Source organism: Podarcis erhardii (genome assembly GCF_964252035.2).
Source record: "Podarcis erhardii genome assembly, chromosome: 7".
Lineage (NCBI taxonomy): Eukaryota > Metazoa > Chordata > Lepidosauria > Squamata > Lacertidae > Podarcis > Podarcis erhardii.
This window is the reverse complement of record NC_138511.1, coordinates 12578234-12593932: the sequence shown is the minus strand read 5'-3', so window position 1 is coordinate 12593932 and position 15699 is coordinate 12578234. Positions and strand designations below refer to the sequence as shown.

At 50.2% G+C, this 15699-nt stretch overlaps 1 protein-coding gene across 4 annotated transcripts in view; it reads left to right on the top strand.

Annotated features, from left to right (window-relative positions):
- RPH3A (rabphilin 3A) overlaps positions 1-15699 on the top strand; it is a 120477-nt gene that overhangs the window by 14097 nt on the left and 90681 nt on the right. Inside the window, exon 1 of one of the 4 annotated variants that reach the window (XM_081870977.1) lies at positions 9131-9234. The exons of 2 other annotated variants lie outside the window; for them this stretch is intronic. The gene's annotated coding sequence lies outside the window, so the exon portion shown is untranslated. Of the gene's footprint in view, positions 1-9130; positions 9235-15699 lie in introns of those variants that run through there. One more of the 4 variants, XM_081870974.1, reaches the window with a different exon arrangement.

Sequence of the window (15699 nt, the reverse complement as noted above, 5' to 3'; positions counted from 1 at the left end):
CATGAGGACTATCATATATCACAGACTGATGAAGATATTTTAGAGGTTGGACTAGATGACCCTTGGGTCCCTTCCAAATCTATGATTCTATGGAATATGAGAGATTGAAAAGGATGTGTTTGTTCATCCCTCCTTTAAGATCTTATTATCATCTGCGGACTTTTACGTTTCCCCAGGCTTTTAAAATTTGCTGCTTTGAAATGTCTTGTTTTTAGATCCCTTCTCCTCATTTAATTTGCTTTTGTTTCTTGGCGTTTTAAGCCTTTTTGTCCTCATTAAAGTTTTTAGCTCTCCTTTTAATTGCTCAATTGCTGGCTTCTCATATTGTTGTTGCTGGATTCTACCCCCCTCTCCATTTCAGTATCTTTCTCCTTTTATATTTGCACTCTGAGTGTCTTCTTTGGGCAGCATTAAGCAAATTATCATCCAGAATAATCTTCTGGATTGGAGACAGGGATGGAAGAACATTTCTATACCTCCAGTTCCCGATTTCCTAATCTTAAACCCAGTTCCCCCAATTTCTGCATTCATTCGTTATTTTTTAAAAGTGGAATTTTGTTTGCGCTTTCATGCACAGTCATCCTAATAGAACCAATTTTGCCTAATATATTTTTTGCAAGCCAGTTTCCCTAATACAATGCATTTTTTACATATTACCTCGATTATTCTATACATTATTTTCGGCACCAAAAATCTCGACTGGTTCGGGTTTTGAAGGAGAGGCGTGCTTTGCTTGGGGGAGGGCGAACCAGGTGGGTTCAAACTGAAACCTCTCCTTCTCGGCATCGTTGGAAGGTGAGGATCAGAAGCTGGGAAGGTTTGCTGGTCAAATCTTTAGCAATGCGATACGTGGCTCAATTCAGGAATTGGTGCAGCGGGGCGGGGAGGAGGAGTAGAGGGAGCCAGCAGGTGTCCTCACTTAAAATTCACTTAAAATGATTTTAAAATTCAGCCCAGCAGGTATTCAGTGCCCCGCTTTTCGGATTTTCAACAGAGATTTGCAGCGCGTCAAATTTCTTCTAAGCCCCGTTGTCGTCGTGGGTTATTTTTACAGCTCTCCATCTCTCCGCCTGGCTTTCTCTGGCATTTAGTGGTTCACTGGCTTGCGGGGGGGGGGGGGAGGATATGGGGGGGGGAGTGGATGTGGTTGCCATGGTGAGGCTGCCACCAAAGCTCTTTTGGGATGGAGAGGGCGGTGGGCCTTTCGGAACGGTGACGGGGGTAAAAGATAAAAGAGATGCAATGTGGCAGCTTTTGGGTTTCCTCCAGACCCCCCCCCCGCCAGGTCACTGCTGTGTTTCGGAAAGCGCAGCGTATCACGAGGGTTTATATAACTCTAGGACTGTGCTGTTATTAAGAGACGAGGCTCAGGCCTGGAATGAGGGGCCCTGCGCTAGACCGGGAAGTCTTGGGTTCGAATTTTGCCTTCTCTCTGAGTCTACAAGATGGACTGTGGGCCAGGCTACATGACTAGAGATTTGTGGCCATGGGTGGCACTAGAGGAGGGGGCAAGGTGTCCCCCCAAAGGAGCTTGCCCCCCTTCGCCTCCATTGATGGACACCTGTCATTAATGGACACTTAAGAGACCAATATTCACATGTGGAACACAACTTGCCTACATACTTATCCCTTCTGTGCCCCCCTCCAAATGTTTTTCTGGTGTCACCACTGCAAACCCACCAGCATTTCTCTGATGAATATAGGGATGTCATCATCATCATCATCATCATCATTATTATTATTATAATACCCAACCCTTCTGACTGGGTTGCCCTAGCCACTTTGGGCAGTGTTCAACATATATAAAAACATAACAAAACATTAAAAAAAACCTTCCCCATACAGGGCAGCCTTCAGATGTCTTCTAAAGGTTGTCTAGTTACTGTACTTATCTCCTTGGCTGGGGTGTGTGGGTGTCACATAGTTCCACACCCTCCAACATTTCTCTGATGAAAATAGGGACATCCTAAGTGGCGCTGTGGGTTAAACCACAGAGCCTAGGACTTGCTGATCAGAAGGTCGGCGGTTCGAATCCCTGTGACGGGGTGAGCTCCTGTTGCTCGGTCCCTGCTCCTGCCAACCTAGCAATTCAGTAGATAAATAGGTACTGCTCTGGCGGGAAGGTAAATGGTGTTTCCGTGCACTGCTCTGGTTTGCCAGAAGCGGCTTAGTCATGCTGGCCACATGACCCAGAAGCTGTACGCCGGCTCCCTCGGCCAATAAAGCGAGATGAGCGCTGCAACCCCAGAGTCGGTCACGACTGGACCTAATGGTCAGGGGTCCCTTTACCTTAAAGTGGGACATTCTGGGATCGAATCGGAAACCGGGATGGCTTCCGTAAATCTGGGGCTGTCCCTGGAAAATAGGGAAACTTGGAGGGTCTGCCACCGTTTGCGAATGAGCTTCCTGCATTTCGGATTGGGACCACAGGAAGGAAGGGCTACAGCTTACTGGCAGATCATATGATCTGCATGCAGAAGGCCACATTCTCAACTCCTGACTCCCGTTCAAGAGTCCGGAGAGCAGTCCTCGGAGCAATCAGGGAGTTGATTCAAAGAGTCAAAATGACAGCAGTAACAGAATCGTTTATTTTGTCATGACAAAAATGGTACAGACCAGTGGCGTAGCGTGGGTTGTCAGCACCCGGGGCAAGGCAAGTAATTTGCGCCCCCTAACCCGTGGATTTGCGCCCCCTAACCCTACCCCTACCCCTAACCCCTAGATGTTGTGCCCGGTGTGCCCGGCCCCCCCTGCACCCCCACGCTACGCCACTGGTACAGACAAGCCTTTGCCCGATGTCTGCCCCCCGAATTCTGAGCGAGCCAGCTTTTTATACATTTACAGAATACAATACCACCTGATTTCTTGTAAACCACCTGATTTCTGGGAGATCGAAAGTTATAGTAAGTTCCTATTACCATGTAGGGTCTTGGCCTCCCTCCTTCCTGCAATCTCCCTCCTCCCCGCCATGGCCCCCCCCCCAACAACACCACGGCCATGTGCATTCCTGAGTTTGCTTATCTCTTTACAACCTTCAATAAGAAACATTTGAGCCTGTTCCATCAATGCCAGCCGTGTTCTCGTGACGGACCTCTCCTTTCTCAGAAAGGCCTTTGAGGGGGGGTTTCTTATGGCCCTACAATGGGAATTGCTAGCTAGGGATAATGGGAGTTGTAGTCCAAAAACAGCTGGAGAGCCAAGCTTGGGAAACACTGGTCTAGCTCCTTCTGTCTACACAGACAGGAAGCAGTTTCTCTCCAGGGCTTCCAGCAGGGAGTCTCTCCCAACCCCACCAGGAGACACCAAGACTGGAGCTTGGGACCTTCTGCATCCAAACAGGAGCTCTGCCACTGAGCTGTGGCCATTCTGCTTGCACAGGTAGTACTCCTTTAGTTGTACCCCAGACACAAATTTTCTCCTTGCTTTGCTTTGCCATTTTCAGAAATCCAAAGCATATGGAGCAGCAGAATGTTTATTTTCTCTCTTTCTGAACTCTGCTGCTGTCGTGCCGTCTGAGAAAAAAAAAAGGGGGGGGGGCTCTTCTGTGATGAATTTACCCTACAATGGGATTTTTTTCCTGGTTTAATCATCATAACAAAATAAGGACATAATTCTCCAGCGAGGAGAGGAACAATCTGCACCTGCTATTAAGAGGATAACAGATAAATAATTTGGTTCAACTGCTTATGCCAAGGACTTTGTTTGCGTTCTGTGGCATAAATATAAATGCTGGAGAGAGATTATGCGTGCGCCTGGCATGTCTCTATGTAAGCCATTCTTGATGTAACAGCCTCCCCTTTCTAAAAAAAAATCCAGAGGTTGTGGGTTTGGGGGCAGTCAAGTTTGGATGATGCCTCAAGTCCCTTCCAATTTTTGGGATCCTGTATGGGGAGGCGTGTTATAACAAAAGAGAACAAGCTTGTCGAACCAACCCCTTTGATAATGGCTTTGGCCACCATGACTAGCATAACCAAAGGAGTTGTTCTAGGTCCTAGGTAGCAGCACAATAGCCAAATGTTGTGTGAGCGAAAGCAAGAGTTGGGAGTGGGCTGGAGGCTGGAGACAGCAGAGACCTGCTTGCTCCATGCTGGATCCATAGCTGCCACAATTGGAGAAGCAAGATCTGTTGGGGTGTTCTTGCTGTGAGCCCCTATATCCTATGCTGGGATTGTACAGTGGAACCACGGGTTACATATGTTTCAGGTTACAGACTCTGCTAATCCAGAAATAGTATCTCGGGTTAAGAACTTTGCTTCAGGATGAGAACACAAATTGCATGGCAGCGGTGTGGCGACAGTGGGAGGCCCCATTAGCTAAAGTGGTGCTTCAGGTTAAGAACAGTTTCAGGTTAAGAACAGACCTCCGGAATGAATTAAGTACATAACCAGAGGTACCACTTATATAAGGTAAAGGGTAAAGGGACCCCTGACCATTAGGTCCAGTCGTGGCCGACTCTGGGGTTGTGGTGCTCATCTCGCTTTATTGGCCGAGGGAGCTGGCGTACAGCTTCCGGGTCATGTGGCCAGCATGACTAAGCCACTTCTGGCAAACCAGAGCAGGACACGGAAACGCCGTTTACCTTCCCGCCAGAGTGGTACCTATTGATCTACTTGCACTTTGATGTGCTTTTGAACTGCTAGGTTGGCAGGAGCAGGGACTGAGCAACAGGAGCTCACCCTGTCATGGGGATTCGAACCACCAACCTTCTGATCGGCAAGTCCTAGGCTCTGTGGTTTAACCCACAGCGCCACCCGTGTCCCATACCACTGTATATATGTGCCATCAAAACTGTTGGACTGGTCATGTTGTTTAGATGCCTGATTATCGTCTTCCAAAGCAACTACTCCATTCCGAACTTAAAAATGGAAAGTGTAATGCTGGTGGTCAACAAAAGAGGTTTAAAGACTCTCTCAAGGCAAATCTAAAAAAAATGTAGTATAAACCCTGACAACTGGGTAACACTGGCCTGCGAGGACTCCAATTGAAGATGCTTGAACCCAGGACGAAAAGGAGAAACATGCTAAGAGGATGGCATGTTTGACAAACCCTCACTATGACCAACTCCCACCTGGAAACCTGTGGTGGCCCCTGAGCCTTGAAACTCGCTTCCCACAGACGTGCTTTCAGTGTACAGCTTTCAGAGGTTGATGAAGAGACATCTCTTCACCCTGGCTCTTGACACCTGAGGTGTCCATTTTCACGACCCACCTTATTTCTGTGAGAAGAATAACGGATGAAGATGAGGGACTATGCCGAAATGGCAAAATTGGGAGACTCAGAATGGTTTCAGGATGGTTCTCCTGTGCTATTTCAGACAAGTGGTTTACATACTTAGGTATGTGTTTGCCTTGTAAATTTATGAACATTTAATTTATATATTTGAGACCTTTTAATCTTATAACATCACTGTCTCTCAGTGGCGTAGCGTGGGGGGTGCAGGGGGGGCCGACCGCACCGGGCGCAACATCTGGGGTTAGGGCAAATCCACGGGTTAGGGGGCGCAAATCCACGGGTTAGGGGGCGCAAATTACTTGCCTTGCCCCGGGTGCTGACAACCCACGCTACGCCACTGCTGTCTCTGTCTACTAGAGTGCTGCTTATGACGTTCTCTCTCTTTTTAGTGTGTTTGGGGGGGGGGCAGGAGGAGCTGATTTATAAGGTCTTCATCCTGGCTTTGGAAAGGTGTGTGTGATGGCCTCATCATCCGTGATGGATTTTTAGGCTTACTGTACTGCTTGCAATTTGGATGTATTTGTTGTTGTTTAGTCGTTTAGTCGTGTCCGACTCTTCGTGACTCCATGGACCAGAGCACGCCAGGCACTCCTGTCTTGGTCAGACTCATGTTTGTAGCTTCGAGAACACTGTCCAACCATCTCGTCCTCTGCCGTCCCCTTCTCCTTGTGCCCTCCATCTTTCCCAGCATCAGGGTCTTTTCCAGGGAGTCTTCTCTTCTCATGAGGTGGCCAAAGTATTGGAGCCTCAGCTTCAGGATCTTTCCTTCCAGTGAGCACTCAGGGCTGATTTCCTTAAGAATGGATCGGTTTGATCTTCTTGCAGTCCAAGAGTCTCCTCCAGCACCACGATTCAAAAGCATCAATTCTTTGGCGATCAGCCTTCTTTATGGTCCAGCTCTCACTTTAAAAAAATGATTTTTAATTGTTTCCCCAGCTGGGGGGCCTGAGAAGGGTGGGCAAAGTGCTATTTTAAAACTGAAGACTTTGCTTCCTTTCTCCTCCTGCCTTGGGACATTTTGAAGACCTTAAGGCTGATCCCTAGTGAGTCCCACCCCACGCCCCCAGCAGGCCTGCACCCACTGCTTTCTCAGTGCAGTGGATGCCCAAAACACCCTGCAGGACTCAAGGTCCACAGAGACACATTTTCCAGGAACCATGCGCTGGAGAGCTTAGACGAGATTGTTAGGAGGGCATTCCCCGAAATGCTGCAGTGCTGCTGTCGTGGTGCACATTCTGAGACACCCCCCCCCCCATTTCGAAAGAGCCTAGCCATCCTGGATAAAGTGGCCCCCTTCCTCCTGTTCTAGATCTACCTCTTCCTTTCCACATCTGTTTGTTTACCTTCCTATCTACCTGTGTACACAGGTACTTTGAGAGCTCCTCTGTTTCCCCTGTAATTAATGCTCACGGCTCCTCTGTGATGATGTTTGCTTTAGGGAAAGAGGTTGCCTCGCCGATAATGTCAATGTCCTGCATCTCTCAGGCTTAATTTCCTGGGCGCTGGGGTGAGTGGGTGCCTTCTTCTTCCAGCATAGCGTAAAGCAGGGGTCAGCAAACTTTTTCGGCCAGACTATATTTTGGAAAAAATAATAATGAACGAATTCCTATGCCCCACAAATGGGGAGATGGATTTTAAATAAAAGCACACATTCTACTCATGTGAAAACACCAGGCAGGCCCCACAAATCACCCAGAGATGCATTTTAAGTAAAAAGACTCATTCTACTCATGTAAAAACACGCTGATTTCCTGGATCGCCCTTGGGCCAGATTGAGAAGGCAATTGGGCCGGCTCCGGCCCCTGGGCCTTAGTTTGCCTATCCCTGGAGTAAAGTGTCAGAAAGCCCCAAATGTGGGTGGCAGGGATGGGGAGAGAGAGAAAAGCTTTGGGTTCACATCCAGAGAAAGGCAGCAGAAAGCCGACAGAGCAAGGAGAGAGCTTGTCTCCCTCCTTCTGTTCACTAGAGAAGAGGTTACCTGAACTGTGAGGGGTTGCCCAGGACCCCAGTCTTCTCTGAGATGTTCTGCAGAGGGAATCCCATTCATAAGAGGATGCTAGGAAGATTTTAGTAGACTGAAGTTTGGTAATGATTGGTGCTTGTAGAGAGGGCGGAAGAGGTACTAGGGATGGGGTAGTACCTCTGCTGGGGGACACGGGATGCGGGTGGCTCTGTGGTCTAAACCACTGAGCCTCTTGGCCTTGCCGATCAGAAGGTCGGCGGTTTGAATCCCCACGACGGATGGAACTCCCGTTGCTCTGTCCCAGCTCTTGCCAACCTAGCATTTCGAAAGCACACCAGTGCAAGTAGAAAAGCAGGTACCGCTGCAGTGGGAAGGTAAACGACGTTTTTGTGCGCCCTGGTTTCCGTCACGGTGTCCCGTTGCGCCAGAAGCGGTTGAGTCCTGCTGGCCACAGGACCCGGAAAGCTGTCTGTGGACAAACACCGGCTCCCACGGCCTGAAAGCGAGATGAGTGCTGCAAACCCATAGTCGCCTTTGACTGGGCTTAACCACCCAGGGGTCCTTTACCTTTTTTCACCTTCTGCTAGGGACATGTAATGCTCCTTCTGGGGTACTTTGTCCATCTCTGGTCCCCAGCTTGCACTCAGCTCTCCTCTGTGGCTGCTAGAAGCTGCCAGCATGCGATAGCGGCCACACGGTACGAGCAGCTTTTACTGGCTGGGCTGCCCACCCTGTCCAAACTTGCCATTTTGGTGCTGCTAATGCAGTACAGTGGTACTTCGGGTTACAGACGCTTCAGGTTACAGACTCTGATAACCCAGAAATAGTACCTCGGGTTAAGAACTTTGCTTCAGGATGAGAACAGAAATCGCATGGTGGCGGCGCAGTAGCGGCAGCGGGAGGCCCCATTAGCTAAAGTGGTACCTCAGGTTAAGAACAGTTTCAGGTTAAGAACGGACCTCCAGAATGAATTAAGTTCTTAACCTGAGGTACCACTGTAGATTGACTTCACCCCTGGAAGTGAAGCACCCCATTGTCTCTTGAGGCAGACAGATGCCAACAATGAGGAGCTTGTAGGAATGGATGGGGTGGAAGTGGGCAGAGGTATTCTGGGGTAGGATTCCAGGCATAAGGTAAAGGTAAAGGGACCCCTGACCATTAGGTCCAGTCGTGGCCGACTCTGCGGCGCTCATCTCGCTTTATTGGCCGAGGGAGCCTGCGTACAGCTTCCGGGTCATGTGGCCAGCATGACTAAGCCGCTTCTGGTGAACCAGAGCAGCGCACGGAAACGCTGTTTACCTTCCCGCCGGAGCGGTACCTATTTATCTACTTGCAGTTTGGCGTGCTTTCGAACTGCTAGGTGGGCAGGAGCAGGGACTGAGCAACGGGAGCTCACCCCGTCGCAGGGATTCGAACCGTCGACCTTCTGATCGGCAAGCCCTAGGCTCAGTGGTTTAACCCACAGCGCCACCTGCGTCCCGATTCCAGGCATAAGGGAGAACAGAAGAAGAGCCTGCTGGGTCAGCCAGTGGCCCATCTAGTCCAGCATCCTAGCGGCCACCCAGATGCTTGTGAGAAACCAGCAAGCAAGATTTGAACACAAGCCCTTCCTGTGGCTTCCACAACTGGGATTCAGAAGCACTGTTGCATCCAACTGTGGAAGGCAGAGGCTAGTAGTAGCCATCGCTAGACCTCTCCTCCATGCAGGGGGTTGCAGGAAAAGCCTGTGATGCCCAGTGTTCCCAGTGCCTGCAATGATGACTGGGGTAGGAGTTGGAGCTGCTCTTCTTGAGCGCCTTGCGATCTACCTGCCGGGGAGCTGCGCTTTGCTTCTCCTCTGCAGCCGTTGCCAATCGCAGGGTTTCCCCCCCTTTCTTTCTGGGGGTGGGCACGCCTGGCGAATTTGCTCGCCACCCTGCAGATGTCTGCACCAAGCAGGAGGAAATTCACATTGCAGCAGAGGCGGCTCCCTTACGTTCTCTCGGCAACGACGGACTGGAACGGGAACACACTGGATTCCTCGTTCTCAAGAATGGAACGTGAGTTGTGAATGAGCTTTGAGGTGGGGGGGGGAGGAGGAGGAGGAGGAAAGAAGGCTGTGTTTCATTGAAAAGCTCCTGCGCTGTTTTCGTTTAATTTTGCCTCTCCCTTCTGTGAGCAGAGCGCAGCTCCGAGACGCCTTCTGCCGCAGCAGAAGGGAGGCTGGGCAGCCGTTCAGGAATCGCGTGAAGTGCCTCAGCTTCTTGGGATCTGCTGTTGCAGTGTAACTGGGGTTTGCCCAGGGTGTGGTTGGCTCCCAGGAAAGAGGGAAAGGTACCCACTCCCGCAGGCTCTACGGCAGGGAGCCTCTTTCGGATGAAGGGCCACATTCATACAATCATAGAATCATAGAATCATAGAGTTGGAAGAGACCACAAGGGCCATCGAGTCCAACCCCCTGCCAAGCAGGAAACACCATCAGAGCACTCCTGACATATGGTTGTCAAGCCTCTGCTTAAAGACCTCCAAAGAAGGAGACTCCACCACACTCCTTGGCAGCAAATTCCACTGTCGAACAGCTCTTACTGTCAGGAAGTTCTTCCTAATGTTTAGGTGGAATCTTCTTTCTTGTAGTTTGGAACCATTGCTCCGTGTCCGCTTCTCTGGAGCAGCAGAAAACAACCCTTCTCCCTCCTCTATGTGACATCCTTTTATATATTTGAACATGGCTATCATATCACCCCTTAACCTCCTCTTCTCCAGGCTAAACATGCCCAGCTCCCTTAGCCGTTCCTCATAAGGCATCGTTTCCAGGCCTTTGACCATTTTGGTTGCCCTCCTCTGGACACGTTCCAGTTTGTCAGTGTCCCTGATGTGGAACTTTCCCAGGGACAGTGGCCAGGCTGGGGCCCAGTCATATCCTTATACAGTGGACGCTTGGGTTGCAAACGTGATCCGTGTGGGAGGCACGTTTGCAATGCGCAGCGTCTGCAACCAGCAGTGCCACATCTGTGCACGAGCGGGTTGCGATTTGGCACTTCTGCACATGCGCAAAGTGCGATTTAGCATTTCTGCGCATGCACGAGCGCCAAAACCCGGAAGCAATCCATTCTGGTACTTCCGGGTTTCGGCGTGTCTGTAACCCGAAAACGCACAACCTGAAGCGTCTTTAACCCAAGGCATGACTCTACAAACCTGCCTGGGTGCTAAGATCCTTGGGTGAGCACCTTCCTTCTGTCCCATCAACATCAGAGGCATGGCTGGTGGTGACATGTGAGAGAGCCTTCTCTGTGGCTGCTCCCAAATCTGGGATTCGCTCCCAGGAGAGGGCAGACCGGCTCCCTCCTTGTTATCCATCTGCCGAAGGCCGAGACCTTTTGTGCTCCGACAGGCCTTTGGAAATGGAGAAGCAGACAGTGCAGACGGCTGGGCTGCTGTCAGGGCAAACTGCACTTTAACCGCTGGCTCTAAATGTACAGTCATACCTTGGAAGTCGAACGAAATCCATCCAGAAGTCCCTTCGACTTCCAAAACGTTTGGAAACCAAAGCGCGGCTTCTGATTGTCTGCAGGAAGCTACTGCAGCCAGTCGGAAGCCGCGGAAGCCCCGTCGGATGTTCGGCTTCCAAAAGAACGTTTGCAAACCGGAAGAGTCACTTTCAGGTTTGCAGCGTTCGGGAGCCAAAACGTATGAGTACCAAGTTGTTTGGGATCCTAGGTACGACTGTATTGTGCTTTTATTACATATAGATATATATATAATAATAATGCATATTTTGCAATAATGCTTTTAAACTTTGTAAGCCACCTTGAATCCTGGCTTGGGAGAAAGGCCACATATAAATACATAAATGAAAACAGTAACAAACGCCTGCAGTCGGTGGGGCCAGACGCAGGACCTGGTGGAGCATCAGGTACAACTCTTCCCTTTGTGCACTAAGCTTCCCCCGGGATTTCTCGTGTCTTCCATCTGGGCAAGAGAGAGGCAAAACAGCAGTTCAGGGACACCTTCCAGCCAGCCAAAAACACCTGAGGACAGCGTGTGACAGGCGCAGGAAAGGGGGTGTGGTTTGCAGAAGGGTCGTGGCCCAGGGAGGGACCCGGGGGCCAGAGAACGAGGCCTTGAGGGCCACATTTAGGAGGACTCCATGAACACATCCTTGGACCTTGGGAACAAACTGGAGGTGATGCCAGTCCTTTTGTTGCTATTGACTTCATGGTGCAGAAGGGAGGGGTTTAGCCCCACATTCCAGGCCCTCCTTCTCCCAGATTGCATTGCTTTCAGAAGAGGAACATGGGGGTTCTTTAGCTGCGATTCGTTCATTACAGGGGGTTGGACTGGATGAGCCTTAAAGTCTCTTCCAGCTCTTTGAGCAGCAGTGGAACAAGAAGACACCCGCTCGCGGCAGCGCTCAGGAAATCAAACTCAAGCGATGCCATGAAATTGTTAGCAAAGCGACCTCTTTCCCTAAAGCAAACACCATCACAAAGCAGTCGTGAACATTAATTGCATGTCTTCCCAGGGAGTTTCATGGCTGAGTGGGGATTCGAATCCTGGTCTCCCAGGCTTTAGTTGGACACTCTAAACACCACACCACCACTGGCTTTCAACTCCAGGCCTGCCATCTCCGGTGTTTGCAGGAAGAGAGCAACAGGGGCACAAAACAGGTCCTGGAGCTCATACTTTATCCTGACACATTGAACTTGCCTCTAAGTTGGGCAACATAATTCCTTTCCCTCTGAAACATTTACCTATGGGCAGATCCGCACCATAAATTCAACTGGAAGCTGGAAGGTGTAGCTTACAGAGCTACAATTCCCAGCACCCATAGCAAACTACAGTTCCCAGGATTCTTTGGGGGTAGTCATGTGCTTTAAATGCACATGGGACGTTCTTTAAATGCATGCTTAGTGTCTTCCAGAGGGCCAGTTGATTGTGGCGAAAATGGTTTTCTCCCTCTCTCATAGCACTTGAATTCAGCAGTAAAGCTGAATATTGGAAGATAAAATGAAGTCCTTCATGCAGTAATAATAATAATAATAATAATAATAATAATAATAATAATAATAATTTTATTTATACTCTGCCCATCTGGCTGGGTTTCCCCAGCCACTCTGGGAGGCTCCCAATAGAATATTAAAAGCACGGTAAAAAAGTAAACATTAAAAACTTCCATAAACAGGGTTGCCTTCAGATGTCTTCTAAAAGTCAGATAGTTGCTTATTTCCCTGACATCTGAGGGGAGGGCGTTCTACAAGGCGGGCGCCACTACTGAGAAGGCCCTCTGCCCGTTTCCCTGTAACCTCACTTCTTGCAGTGAGGGAACTGCCAGAAGGCCCTCGGCACTGGACCTTAGTGTCCAGGCTGAATGATGGAGGTGGAGACGCTCCTTCAGGTATACTGGACTGAGGCTGTTTAGGGCTTTAAAGGTCAGCACCAACACTTTGACTTGTGCTCAGAAACATACTGGCAGCCAATGAAGGTCTTTCAGGAGCAGTGTTATGTGGTCTTGGCGGCTGCTCCTAGTCACCGGTCTAGTTGCCGCATTCTGGCTTAGTTGTAGTTTCTGGGTCACCTTCAAAGGGAGCCCCACGTAGAGCACATTGCAGTAGCCCAAGCTATTGATGGCTGCTAGCCAGGATGGCTCTGCTCTCCCTTCTTCTTCAGAGGCAGGAGTGCTTCTGAAAACCAGGTCCTGTAATCCACTGGAAGGGAGAGAGCTCTTGCGCTTGGGTCTTGCTTGCGAGTTTCCCACGGACATCCCACGAGCTTCCCACGAGCCTGTGTGGTGTAATGGTTAAGAGCGGTGGACTCGTAATCTGGTGAACCGGGTTCGCGTCTCCGCTCCTCCACATGCAGCTGCTGGGTGACCTTGGGCCAGTCACACTTCTCTGAAGTCTCTCAGCCCCACTCACCTCACAGAGTGTTTGTTGTGGGGGAGGAAGGGAAAGGAGGTTGTTAGCAGCTTTGGGACTCCTTTGGGTAGTGATAAAGCGGGATATCAAATCCAAACTCTTCTTCTTCTTCTGGTTGGCCACTGCGAGAACAGAATTTGGACTGGATGGGTCATTGTCTCTTCTGATGTTCTTTGCCAGGTCACAGGTGCCCATCAGCCTGTGCTGGTTAGGGCTGATGGGAGTTGTAGTTCAAAACATCTGGAGGGTACCAGGTTGACACAGATAAGATTGAACGAGGTGGGCCATTGGCAAGCAAGCTCTTTGGGCATTCTTATCTGTTTCTGTTCACCTCTACAGCAGCGACTTTGCAAGGGCAGATGCCTAGGCAGAACGGTGTGGAGCAGTCAACAGGAGCATGTGCAAAGTGCCTTTCTTTGGGTACTGAGCAATCCCGGCAAGCCAACGCCCAGTTGAGAATATGGGAGAAAGCAATTGCACCCCAGGTCCTGCCGGGCTGTTGATCTGCTTTTATTGACGGCTGTTTCCATTTTGGCGTTGTGTTCTCAGCAAATGCCGCCCTGCGCCGCTGCCCTCGCTGCCAAGGGGGTCTTTGTTGAGCATGGTTTTAATTGGGATGCGCGGCTCTGATAGAGGAGCTGGAGCATCATTAAAAGCGAGATGCCGTGTGCTGATAGGTCTCAAAACCTCTGTGCTCTCTGAAATACATTTTTTGCTTAGATGGATGCACCAGACAACGGCTTATTAAATTGCTAATTGGGAGCTGTGGGGCATCTTTGAGAGCCAATTTGAGATACCTCCTGTGCCTGGAATAGATGGTGACTAAGAATTAGGGTGTGAGGAGGAGGAGGAGGAGGAGGAAGGGGGGGCTGTTTATGGAGGAGGGCCTCCCCTACCCGTTTGAGAGGAGTGTTGGCACTGGCAAAATCTGCAGGTTGTTCCCAGCTCCTGGGAAAATGCTGGGCAGAGATTGATAGCAAAGCAGGCAGAGGGCTTGGGTTTGATGCCTGCATGCCTAGCTCATACTGGAGGAAGAGCAGCTGATGCTCATTTTTCTTCTGCAGTCTTTGAGCAGTGGCGTAGCATCCGTTGCTGGTGCCCAGGGCACGTACGTGTGTGTGTGTGTGTGTGTGTGTGTGTGTGTGTGTCTGCGCGCGCACAGTGGGCCGGGGAGCGGGGTCATTTGTGCTCTGGGTGGGGCAGGGCGCCCCTTGGGCTTGCTGGTCGGAAAGTCGGCAGTTCAAATCCACTTGATGGGGTGAGCTCCTGTTGCTCTGACCCAGCTTCTGCCAACCTAGCAGTCCGAAAGCACGCCAGTGCAAGTAGATAAATAGGCACCACTGCGGCGGGAAGGCAAATAAATAAATAAATAAATAAATAAATAAATAAAAATTAATAAATAAAAATTAATTATTTATACCCTGCCCACCTGGCTGGGTCTCCCCAGCCACTCTGGGCGGCTTCCAACTGAATATTAAAAACAATACAGCATGAGACATTAAAAACTTCCCTAAACAGGGCCGCCTTCATTTGTCTTTTAAAAGTAAAATAGTTGCTTATTTCCCTGACATCTGAGGGGAGGGCGTTCTACAAGGCGGGCGCCACTACTGAGAAGGCCCTCTGCCCGTTTCCCTGTAACCTCTCTTCTCGCAGCGAGGGAACCGCCAGAAGGCCCTCGGCGCTGAAGGTCAATCTCCGGGCTGAACGATGGGGGTGGAGATGCTCCTTCAGGTATACAGGACCGAGGCCGTTTAGGGCTTTAAAGGTCAGCACCAACACTTTGAATTGTGCTCGGAAACGTACTGGGAGCCATTGAAATGGCATTTCCATGCGCTCTGGTTTCCGTCATGGTGTTCTGTTGCACCAGAAGCGGTTTAGTCATGCTGCCCACATGACCCGGAAAGCTGTCTGTGGACAAACGCCGGCTCCCTCGGCCTGAAAGCAAGATGAGCGCCGCAACCCTACAGCCACCTTTGACAGGACTTTTGTCTAGGGGTCCTTTACCTTTACCTTTTTACCCCACAAGGAAATGTAGTCCTCAGGCTGAAAATATTGCCCCACTCTTGGGAGAGTTGGACCATAGGGTTTGCCTGCAACCACCTCTCCCCCGAAGACCATCTGTCTGCTGAACTGAATTCATCCTGCTATGCCCATAAGCTGTTTATCTTCCCACCAGAGAGGTACCTATTTATCTACTTGCACTTGACGTGCTTTCAAACTGCTAGGTTGGCAGGAGCTGGGACCGAGCAACAGGAGCTCACCCCGTCGCGGGGATTCGAACCACCGAACTTCTGATCAGCAAGTCCTAGGCTCAGTGGTTTAGACCACAGTGCCACCTTGAAGAATAATAGAACTGTAGAATTCAAAGCAACTCCGAGGGTCATCTAGTCCAGCCCCCTGCAATGTAGATGCCTCTGTGTTTTTGCAGGTGGGTGGCAAGGAGCCAGCCTGGCAGATCGCTTTGTGCGGAGCTGAAGTTACTTTAAAAGCCCAGCGCTGCCCATCTGGGTGCCTACCTGCTCCCCAGCTTGCATATTTTCTCATAAACCTATTATATAACAATCTTGTGAACCGGAAGTTCCCAACAGCCAGCATCCCGGAGAGTCCACC